Source organism: Acomys minous (assembly GCF_964271855.1).
Source record: "Acomys minous genome assembly, chromosome: 1".
NCBI lineage: Eukaryota > Metazoa > Chordata > Mammalia > Rodentia > Muridae > Acomys > Acomys minous.
In genome coordinates, this window is record NC_140483.1 from 55,373,824 (window position 1) to 55,385,470 (window position 11,647).

Genomic DNA, 11,647 nt, shown 5'->3' on the forward strand with positions numbered 1-11,647 from the left:
GATTCATAAAATTAGCAACAAAATAATTTTATGGCTGTGGGTCACAACATGAGGAACTGTATTAAAGGCCACAGCATTAGGAAGGTTGATAATCACTGTTTTAACATAAAAGGTCTCCTTGGTCTGTTTCTGTATTTGTTATGTGGTATGTTCACATGATAACGTACCTTCACCTCAAAAAATGGTTTGGCTGAAGCTGGGCGTGGTGGCACTCTCCTTTAATCTCAGCACTCAGGGAGGCAGAGGCAGGTGGATGGATTAGAGTTTGAAGCCAGCCTAGTCTACAAAGTGAGTCCAGCCAGGGGTGGTGGTACACACCTTTAATCCCAGCACTCGGGAGGTAGAGGCAGGAGGATTGCTGTGAGTTCGAGGCCAGTCTGGTCTACAAAATGAGTCCAGGACAGCCAAGGCAACACAGAAAAACCCTGTCTTGAAAAAACAAAACAAAACGAGTCCAAGACATCCAAGGCTACACAGAGAAACCCTGACTCAAAAAAACCAAAACAAAATAAAACCAAAATAACAAAAAAATGAGTTGCCTCAAACTGGCTTATAATTAAGAAATTTGTGTAAACTTAGTCCAAATCTTTCTAGTGTGTAATGTGATTTGAATTTTAGGGCAAGCCCCCCAAGTGTGACAACCTTACTAGCCCTGGCCACCTGTTTCAATGTGCCAATTAAAGAGTTGGGTGATGTTGAGGATTGAAGAGGAAATTTCATCCACATAGCAATGTTGGGAGGGACAAATGGACTGGCCCAATGGTCCCAAGTCCATCTTTGGGGTATTGATGTTTTAAATTTGAGTAGAGAAAAAACATAGGGCAAGAGAGGGTTGGAGAGATGGCTCAGCAGTTAAGAACACTGCCTGCTCTTTCAGAGGTCCTGAGTTCAATTCCCAACAACTACATGGTGGCTCACAACCATCTGTAATGTGATCTGATGCCCTCTTCTGGCGTGTAGGTGTACATGCAGATAGAGCACTCCTACATAAAATAAATACATCTTTAAAAAAAATGGGACAAGAGTGGAGAGGTGTAGATAATGGAGGTCTTAGTGAAGGCATGGTCTCAATCATTCTGAATTCTGGCCCTAAGACGTCCTTCGTTTGAGGAGACAAACTGGCTCTTGGGAGATGTTCTGTCCCAGGGTGCAGGTCCATTTTCATAGATAACTGCCCTGATTGGAAAGCTGTCCCTGGAGTCCAGGGTGCCTGCAGGTCTAAAATAATCACTTACCTTCATGATTCATTAAAATTAGCCGCTCAGTGAGTTGGTGGACTTCCATACTAACTACATCACGTCTACTCAGGATTAGATTTTGTCGTTCAGCGTCTGGAGGTGGGCCTGGGTTCCACGTCCCGAGGGCCGGTCCAGGCACTGCTCGCTCCCGGGTAACAGACAGACCTCAAGATCATAGGTCTGTTCTCTCTCGTAGGACTCTTGGGTGCTCTACAGGTACATCACGATACCAAAGTGTTACAGCCTTTTGTGCTGTGCTCTGCACAGCAGAGCAAGCGGGCAGGAGCCTAAGACCAGCCAGTGGGTGCTTCATCGGTGGTCAGAACCCATCTTGTTGAGATGGAGCAGCTGCCGAGGCAGCTCCATCTACCATCCCTGCCTTGACGGTCAGCCAAGCCCTGGGCACCCAGCACCAATTCTCTCCCAGCATAAATTGGGATTGGTGGAGGTATGGCGTGAGTATGAGAGCGCATGCCAGCCAGCCTTATAAACCTTAGGCAGTGGGGAGGATCTGTGGGTGGGTGTATCCATTGCTGGGTCTAGAGATGCCAGCATACTTACTCCACATGCAGTGGTACAGTGCCTCACTGACATGCAGAAGCAAGGGGTCCTATCACAAAAAGGAAAACAAAATACTTAATTATCCTATGGGTGGGGGAAGATTTCCAGGTTCGATTAAAAGTCATTGGCTGAAGGCTAGGATCTCCTTAGCATAGGGTGGGGGTATTTCCAGGAATCCCCAGGTGCTTGCTCAATAGGTTTTATCAGGAAAGGGGCGGGCCTGTAATCTTCCCTGAGGGCTATGTGTCGCTCCTTACAAGATCTGGAGTTCCCCAGATCAGGCGGAGTGAGAACACAATGAGAAAGGGAATCCATCAGTTGGCTATCCTGACTTTGACCTTTCCAGATGAGCCCCACAAAATTTTATCCTAACATTCCTTCAGGAGGATAGAAACACATCTTCCTGCCAAGAAAACATCCCAAACGAAAAGAGAAAAATGCCGATGCCAGACTTTAATGTTGCTTTAGTTGTTTTGTTGTGTGAACGCAAATGAGAAGTCTGCTTTTTTGGCAAGGACAGTTTCTGAGTGCCTGTTGTCTAAGACTTAAATCTTCAACACATTAATCTACATTGTTGACTTCTAATCCACCTACAGCTGTGCACCCCTGAGTACTGGAATTACCGACATGCCTATAGCAAAATATGCCTAATTTATGTTGTGGTAGGGACTGAACATAGGGTTTCATCCATGCTAGGCAGGCACATCTCCCATCCATGTTAATGTCTTGTGCCTATGTTTCAGATACAGACTTTCAAGAAAATTTAATAACTTTGCTAAGAAAAAAAATGTTTTGTAAACTACTTTTGTCCTAAAGTTAAGGATTTTTTTTTCCAAAATGGAAAAAATGAGGGCAAAACTAGAAAGCCAAAGTATGAGATAAAAAACATTTGAGACAGGGCTGGAGAGATGGCTAAGAGGTTAAGAACACTGGCTGCTCTTACAAAGGTCCTGAGTTCAATTCCCAGCAACCACATGGTGGCTCACAACTATCTATAATGAGATCTGGTGCCCTCTTCTGGAGAGTAGACACACATGCAGACAGAACATTGTAAAATAGATAGATGATATGATAGACAGATAGACAGACAGACAGACAATCCTTTTAAAGAAATTTGTGACATGCTAGGCATGGTGGCACACACCTTTAATCCCAGCACTGGGGGGTTGGGGGTTGGGGGTAGAGGTGGGCAATCTCTGTGAGTTCAAGGGCACCCTGGTCTACAAAGTGAGTTTAGGACAGCCAGGGATAAACAAAGAAACCCTGTCTTCAAAACACAAAACAAAACAAACAAAAAAGTGACAAGTTAAAAAAGAAAGAAAACGATACGAAGTTAGTTGGGGTTTTTATTGCTATGAAGAGACAGCATGACCTTGGCAACTCGTATGAAGGAAAATTTAACTGGGGCTGGCTTACAGTTCAGGTTTAGTCCAATGCAGCATGGCAGTGCACAGGCGGCCTGGTGCTGGAGGAAGAGCCAAGAGTTCCACATCCAGACCCACAGGAAGCAGGGAGAGAGAGACTCTGGGACTGCCTTGAGCATTTGAGACCCCAAAGCTCACCCCTGTGACTTACTTCCTCCAGCAAGGCCATACCTCCTGACCCCCGTCAAAGCAGCACCACTCCCTAACGACCAAACATTCAAATCTATCAGCCCATGAGGTCATTTCTAGTCTGACCACCACAAAAGTAAAGCCCAACGTTCTACCTACACTATGTTTTTACATTTCCATTAAACAAAACAAAAACCAAGAATTCTGTTTTATGTCTTTCCTATATGGAACATTTGTTAACTGATGATTAGATTTTATTGAAATATTTCCTATTTAAGGATGAAAATAGATCCTGATGCTAAGTTTACAGGCTGACTGGATTGAAGTCTTTGTCAGAAAAGCCACCCTCACAGCAGCAGGAAAAATTCTCTTACAAAGGATATTTATGGTGCTGGAGACATGGCTTAGTGTTTAAGATTGCTTGTTGTGGCCAGGTGTGGTGGCACATGCTTCTAATCCCAGAAGAGGCAGGCAGATCACTGTGAGTTCGAGGCCAGCCTGGTCTACAAAGTGAGTTCAGGACAGCCAAGGCTACACAGAGAAACCCTGTCTTGAAAAGCCAAAAAAAATTAAAAAAATATTATCTCACTCAGTATAATCTGGAAGAAATCTACCTTTCTTGTTTGTTTGGTTTGCTTTGCTTGAGACAGGGTTTCTCTTGTAGTCCTGGCTGGCTTGAACTCACTTTGTAGACCAGGCTGGCCTCGAACTCAGAGATCTGCCTCCAAGTGCTGGGATTAAAGGAGTACACCACCATGCCAGCTTGAAATCTACATTGTAAGTGAACACAAACCTCTTTTAAATCTTCCAAAGGAAAGTTTTGAGAGGTACTTCTAGTTAAATTAAACTCCTAAAACCAAGTAAATATACATCTCCACCCTACTAATAAAAAGGGAAACATAACTGGGTCCAACCAAGTGGATTACAGTGATGTTACAGATACTGTTTGTTTGTTTGTTTTATCCAAACCATACAAAACCACCAATTTCCAATGGCAACATTGTGAGTTTTTTGTTGTGGTTTAAATTCAAATTGACCCAAGGCTAGAGCCAAAAGATACTTCTTTGGAGACAACACACTGTTTATTTATTTGTTTATTATGTATAGTGTTCTGCCTGCATGTACACCTGCTTGCCAGAAGAGGGCACCAGATCTCACTATAGATGGTTGTGAGCCACCATGTGGTTGCTGGGAATTGAACTCATAACCTTTGGAAGAGCAGACAGTGCTCTTAAGCCTCTGAGCCATCTCTCCAGCTCACAATACACTGTTTTAAAGCAAGCTATATTTGCTAAAAATAATAAAGGGCATATATTTTAAAACATTAAGTGTTGGAGAGATGGCTCAGTGGTTAAGAGCACTGTCTGCTCTGACAGAGGTCCTGAGTTCAATTCCCAGCAACCCCATGGTGGCTCACTGCCAGGGACCAAACGGCCCGTGGCCGACCCCCACCCATTCAGCATCTGCAGCAAACATCCTGTTTGGCCACTCACTAGGCACGCAAGGCATCCGGCTTAGCCCTGAGAAGAGAGCGATCCGATCCTGAGATAACCACAGAGACATCCTGCTTTGCCTCAACTAGGAAAACCCCTCCCCCTGCAGATGTTCCCGGGGCTCAACCCCAGAAGATTCTGTACTTTTCCATTTACCCTCCTCGCTTACCCCCGCCCTCCCTAAAGCAGGTTTTAAAAAGCCTGCCCTTACCTTCAATAAACGGCTCTTGACAAGCTACGGTTTCCTAGAGCCCTGTGTCTCTCTCGCCCATTTCTTTATCCACAGGTTGCGACCCCCCTCGGCCCCCCAATAACTGACCAGCTGGACTGGTTATGTGGCGCCCAACGTGGGGCTCGAGGTGTGGGTTTCTCCCTGAACGGATTAAGGGACCGGTCCACAGGATTTTTCATGACCAGCCGAGCTCGCCCGGCCGGCCTCGTCATTAGGTGAGTCATCCGTTCGCAAATCTCAAGAATGGGCCATTCGCTGTCCAAGGAAGCAAAGTTCATAAGAGGCTTAAAGGACATACCCAGAGAGAGGGGTATTAGGGTAAAAAAGAAACATTTGATTGAGTTTTTTGTTTTTATTGACCTGTCCCTGGTTCATGATTGATGGACCTACTATTCATTCTAAAAAGTGGCAGAAGGTGGGACGAGAGCTTAATGCGCTTATCCAAAAAGATGGTAATGCAGCGGTGGCGAACAGTATTTTTTCTTATTGGGACCTTATACGGACATAATTGAGTCCGGCGAAAACGAAAGCGGACAGAGGCAACTCCTCTCCGTGGCTGAACTCTGCCTGCGCGAATCTCTCCCTCCTTCTCGTGTTACTTCCTGTTCCTCTTTACAGGGTTCCTCTCTTACGCTCGTTGACATGTCCCCCGATTCTGTTCCTCCTACATCCTCGGGGCCCTTAAAAAATCTTTCCCCTGCGTCTGCGTCCAACCCTTCCCCTTCCCCCCGCCGTCTTTACCCTTCGCTTCCTCCCGCCTATGAGGATCCTATCTCAACCATGGATTCTTTTGCGCTCTCAGCCTTTTTTGTTGGCCATATTCGCGCTCACTCCACCCTGCCTGGGCCTCTGACTACACTTAATGCCCAGGTGGACTCAGCCACGCGCCCCCTGCTTTCAGGGCTGGCCATTCCATCCGCCAGCGACCCCGTTGCTATGGCCAGGGAGGCTCACGCCCTCCACCACCTTAATTCCCAAAGCCTTCGCCACATGTTCTCCATCACTCGGGAACAAGCCCGGGCTATTGTTAAAGAATGCCAGGCATGTGTCACCTTTCTTCCCGAGCCACATACGGGAGTCAACCCTCGTGGCCTCATGCCTGGACAGGTCTGGCAAATGGATGTTATTCATTTTTCTTCTTTTAAGAAACTTAAGTATATTCACGTATCTATAGATACTTTTAGTGGATTTATTTGCGCCTCTCCGCACGCTGGAGAGTCTACTAGAGATGTTATTGATCATGTTTTGTATTGCCTTACTTTTGCCCCCAAACCCTTTACCTTAAAGACTGATAATGGCCCTGGATATACAAGCTCTGCCTTCAAGTCCTTCTGTGCCCAACTGCAGATTAAACATGTTACGGGGATACCTTACAATCCCCAAGGACAAGGAATTGTTGAAAGGGCCCACCAAACACTTGTTTTTGTTTTTGTTTTTTTGGTTTTTTGAGACAGGGTTTCTCTGTGTAGCTTTGGCTGTCCTGGGCTAACTTTATAGACCAGGCTGGTCTCGAACTCACAGCGATCCGCCTGCCTCTGCCTCCCGAGTGCTGGGATTAAAGGCGTGCGCCACCACGCCTGGCTCGGGCCCACCAAACACTTAAAACAATGCTTAATAAGTTAGAGTTTTCCAAAGGAATCCTATATCCCTCTACAGCAGGGCCTCGCCTGCTTCTCAATCATGCATTGTTCGTCCTAAATTTTCTACAAAAGGATGATCTTGGCCATTCGGCGGCCGATCACCTTTGGCACTCTTCCACCTCCTCCACCTATGCCAAGGCTTTGTGGAAGGATCCACTAACCCATCAATGGCATGGACCTGACCCAGTCCTTATTTGGGGCAAAGGTCATGCCTGCATTTATGATCAGGAAGAACAAAATGCGCGCTGGTTAACTGAGCGTCTAATCAAATCTTTTAACCCCCCTCCCCCAGGGAACTCCCCTGAGGAAAAGATGTAATTGTGCTCTTTTTCAGGACCATGATCTTCGGTGTGCTAGTCGTTTTTTTACATTGCCTCTGCCTCTTCCCGCCTGCCTCCACCGTCCCTTCATATGACCACTGGCCTTATGCCGTTTATAATTTTACCTGGGAGATTGTTAACCAGGCCAGTGACATTGTTAATTCCTCCTCGACCCTGGGTGCCAAACCCCATTGGCCCGTCCTGCATGTGGATCTTTGTGCACTTGCCCTAGGAGCTAGTTCCTATTGGGGCATGGAGGATATTTTTTGGCCTACAACCCAGTCCAAGGCGCCCGAACTCACTTCCTCCCGTGACATCGGAGGCTTTGAACCAGGCTGTCGCAATGACATAGAGCAGGTTATGCTTCACAAAATTTTTTCTAAAGAGGGAAAGGTCTATGGTGGAAGCATCTATGTTTGCCCAGGTTTCTCTCATGCCCCGTCATGTTAACCATCACTGTGGTGGGGCCCAGGATTTTTACTGTGCCTCCTGGGGATGTGAGACCACTGGCAGTACGTATTGGAAGCCCTCCTCTTCTTGGGACTACATCACTGTCGATTCCTGGGTTCATCCTCAGCCCTATGGTGAGGCCGTTAAAGACCTTTGCAATGCGGCTCGTTCAGTTACCAATGGCTGGTGCAACCCCCTGACCATCCGCTTCACTGAGCCCGGTAAATGAGCCATTTGGACGGGTCGTGGATTTGAATGGGTCCTCCGTGTTTATAAATCAGAGTACGATTTTGGCCTTACGTTCAGGTTGCGCCTCCTAAAAGAGATACCCAATAAGGGCGCTGCAGTGGTTGGGCCTAATCATATTTTCCATCATCCTGTTCCCGTTCCTGCTCCTGGCCCCCCGCCTAAACCCGCCGCCCCCATGCCTCCCTCCCCGCCCACCCCCTCGGACGACCTCCTTCGGTCCATTTCGCCCCCTCCCTTCTGACCTACCCTCCCCGTGGGCCCCCCCAGTTTGGCTGATGTCATTCTCCAGTTGGCAAATGCCTCCATATGGGCCTTAAAAAATGACTCCTCCTTGTCATTTCCTGAATGTTGGATGTGTTTCTCCCCCTCCCCCGCCCCATTTTACGAGGGTATTGCTCTTCTTTCCACCTTGCTCTTTACCAATGTTACCCCCACCCTCACCGGCCCAGCTCCCGACAATCGCATTACCCTCCAGTCCGTTTCCGGCATAGGTACTTGCCTCCTGGGTCCCCATATGCTCCCTCCTCTTCCCCTCAGCGGCGTTTGCGCCCAGACCGTCATCCCTGACCTCTCCCTCCCCTACATTCTCGCACCAAATAACACCCGTTTTGCTTGTTCCTCTGGTTTAACCTCGATCGTCTATGCCCCTACCTTCCTTTCCTCCAAAGACTGGTGTGTCCTTGTTATTCTTCTTCCCCGTTTTACTGTTCATGACCCCGACTCATTTTTAAATTTTCTGGAGGGGGGAATTTCCCTAACCCTAACCCTGCCTCCCCCTGGTTTACTACTCTTCTCCCCACCCTGCTTGGGCCCCTCGTTGGTGTTCACCTTCTATTATCCTTTGGCCCATGGGCTTTTAACCGTCTTACAGGGTTCGTTAAAAGTCAGGTTGAAGCTGCCACCAAGATTATCCAGGTTCACTACCACCGCCTGGAGACTGAGGACCCAAATGAGACTTCTATTACCATCCAGGAGATATCACCTACGCCTCAGTCGGTTACCTATGGGCGGCCTTTACAGTTCCCGAGGATGCAGAATGCTGGATGGCGAGCCTGGTTGTGCCCTCGGCGCCTTTGGTAAACCTGTGCAAGCCTCCCCCATATCTTTTGGCCTGAGCCCACCTTGACCTGACCCGCGATAGTGCCTGGTAAGTCAGAGATGGAGCGATCGGATAAGTCTCGGTTATCAGACGTCGGTTGGTCCTTGGTGGGAGGACAGACCATAGGCGTGGTAAGATTGAGCATTGATCCTCTAGCAGGCTCAGGCCATCGCGAGGCCCCCTTTCCTTGGGAATATGGCCGGTCCAGAATAACTGTTGTCCTGAAACACTTGGACATTAGTGATTCTCAAATATACCGCCATCCTGTAACAATGACTGGTGACTTCCTAAAGGTCACTCGCTGGGCTGTAAGGTCTCCCTCAGGCCAAAGTAAACAAAAAAGGGTGAGATGCCAGGGACCAAATGGCCCATGGCCGACCCCCACCCATTCAGCATCTGCAGCAAACATCCTGTTTGGCCACTCACTAGGCACGCAAGGCATCCGGCTTAGCCCTGAGAAGAGAGCGATCCGATCCTGAGATAACCACAGAGACATCCTGCTTTGCCTCAACTAGGAAAACCCCTCCCCCTGCAGATGTTCCCGGGGCTCAACCCCAGAAGATTCTGTACTTTTCCATTTACCCTCCTCGCTTACCCCCGCCCTCCCTAAAGCAGGTTTTAAAAAGCCTGCCCTTACCTTCAATAAACGGCTCTTGACAAGCTATGGTTTCCTAGAGCCCTGTGTCTCTCTCGCCCATTTCTTTATCCACAGGTTGCGACCCCCCTCGGCCCCCCAATAACTGACCAGCTGGACTGGTTAGCTCACAACCCTCTATAATGTGATCTGATACCCTCTTCTGGCATACAGGTGTACATAGAGATAGTGGACTCATATGCATAAAGATAAATAAAGTCTTAAAAACAAACAAACAAAAAGAGCTGAGTGTGGTGGCGCACGCCTGTAATCCCAGCACTCAGGGAGGCAGAGGCAGGCGGATCTCTGTGAGTTTGAGGCCAGCCTGGTCTACAAAGAGAGTCCAGGACAGCCAAGGCTACACAAAAACACCGTGTCTCAAAAAAATTTTTTTAAATAAATAAAAATAAAAATAAATAAATAAAAATTGGGACTTGGGGCTGGAGAGATAGCTCAGTGGTTCAGAGCACTTCCAGTTCTTTCTTTCTTTTCTTTTTTTTTAAAAAGAATTAGTTTATTTTATGTATATGATTGCTCTATTTGCCAGAAGAGGGCATCATATCACATTATGGATGGTTGTGAGCCACCATGCGGTTGCTGGGAATTGAACCCAGGACCTCTGGAAAAGGAGACAGTGCTCTTAACCGCTGAGCCATCATCTCTCCAGCCCCCATTTCTAGTTCTTGGAGAGGACCCAAGTTGGGTTCCTGGTGTCACAGGCTAGTTCTCAACCATATGTAACTCCAGTTCTAGGGGATCAAACCCCCTCTTCCAGCCTCCCCAGTACTGCATGTACATGGTGCACACACATGTGCAGATGCTCATACAGGTCACAGAAAACTTACGACTGAAAGACTGTACCTTCAAGGCTCACGTTTCCTGATGAAATGAATCTTCAAGGTGTTCCATAGTGGTTAGCAAGAACTGAAAATACTAAACAATACTGTTATTATGGAAAGTAAATGAAGAAGTAGAGTAGAGCCCCAGTTTCTTTTTTGATTATAGGTTGTTATGTTCACACACTCTATAGAATCCATTCCTATCTGTACTCTGTGGCAATATATACATTTATTTTCAAGACAGGGTTTCTCTGTGTAGCCTTGGCTGTCCTGGACTTGCTCTGTAGACCTGGCTGTCCTGAAACTCACAGAGATCCACCTGCCTCTGCCTCCCGAGTGCTGTGATTAAAGGCGTGCCCCACTATACCCGACTTATATATTTAGTATATGAGATAATAACAATTTTATTGGGAAAAATTTAGAAATGCAACTATATTGTCTGATTTCTTCTTGAATGTTCGTTTTTCCCAACCAGAATCTAATGTTTATACAAGAATAATAGGACATATGAAATTATTAGTCATAATTATATTTCCTAAAATTAGAACTGGCTACTCCCCATTAGGCTCTAGTTATAGAATGTTAATTGGCCAGTATAAAACTAAAGCAATAATAGATTCTTTCAAATATTACAAATAGCAAATAAAGTATCTTACAGAATGTAAGCGATGGGTAAACAGAGCACATATAGTCTGGATACAGTATGATTTTTACAGGTGTGGTGCGTGCCTGTAACCCCAGGGTTAAGAAGGGGACCAAGAGTTCAAGAGCATCCATGGCTACACACCCATTGAGAGCCCACACTGGGCCACATGATTGTGCCTATCGGTTGGAGCAAAATGGTTTCTCCTTGTCTGTCTTCCTATTCATTTGAGACAGGATCATACTGTGTAGCTCTGGTTGACCTGGACATCACTTTGGAGACCAAGCTACTCTCATGTTCATTGCTGTCCACCTATTTCTGCCTCCTGGTTGTGGGGATGAAAGACATGCACCACTGTGCTCACCTCTGTCCTTTTGATTGTAATGTCTATCTCCTGGATACCACTCGGGGCTAAGAAGCGTTCTCTGTCTCTTGGCCTAGGTAAACTGTTTCTTATCTATTTTGTTTTGTTTTGGTATGTGTCATCTCGGCTGTCCTGGAACTCAGAGATCCTCCTGCCTGTGGCGTGCTGTGATTAGGGGCATGCACCACTATTGTTTCTTCACGTGCACACACACTGTAACTCATGGCTGTCCAGTGACTGCTCATTTGCTGAGAATCACTACCAGCTTAGACTAGGCAACGAACCCTCTTAACCAGGTTGGGTATAATGCACAAAGGCTTCGGAGAGCATCA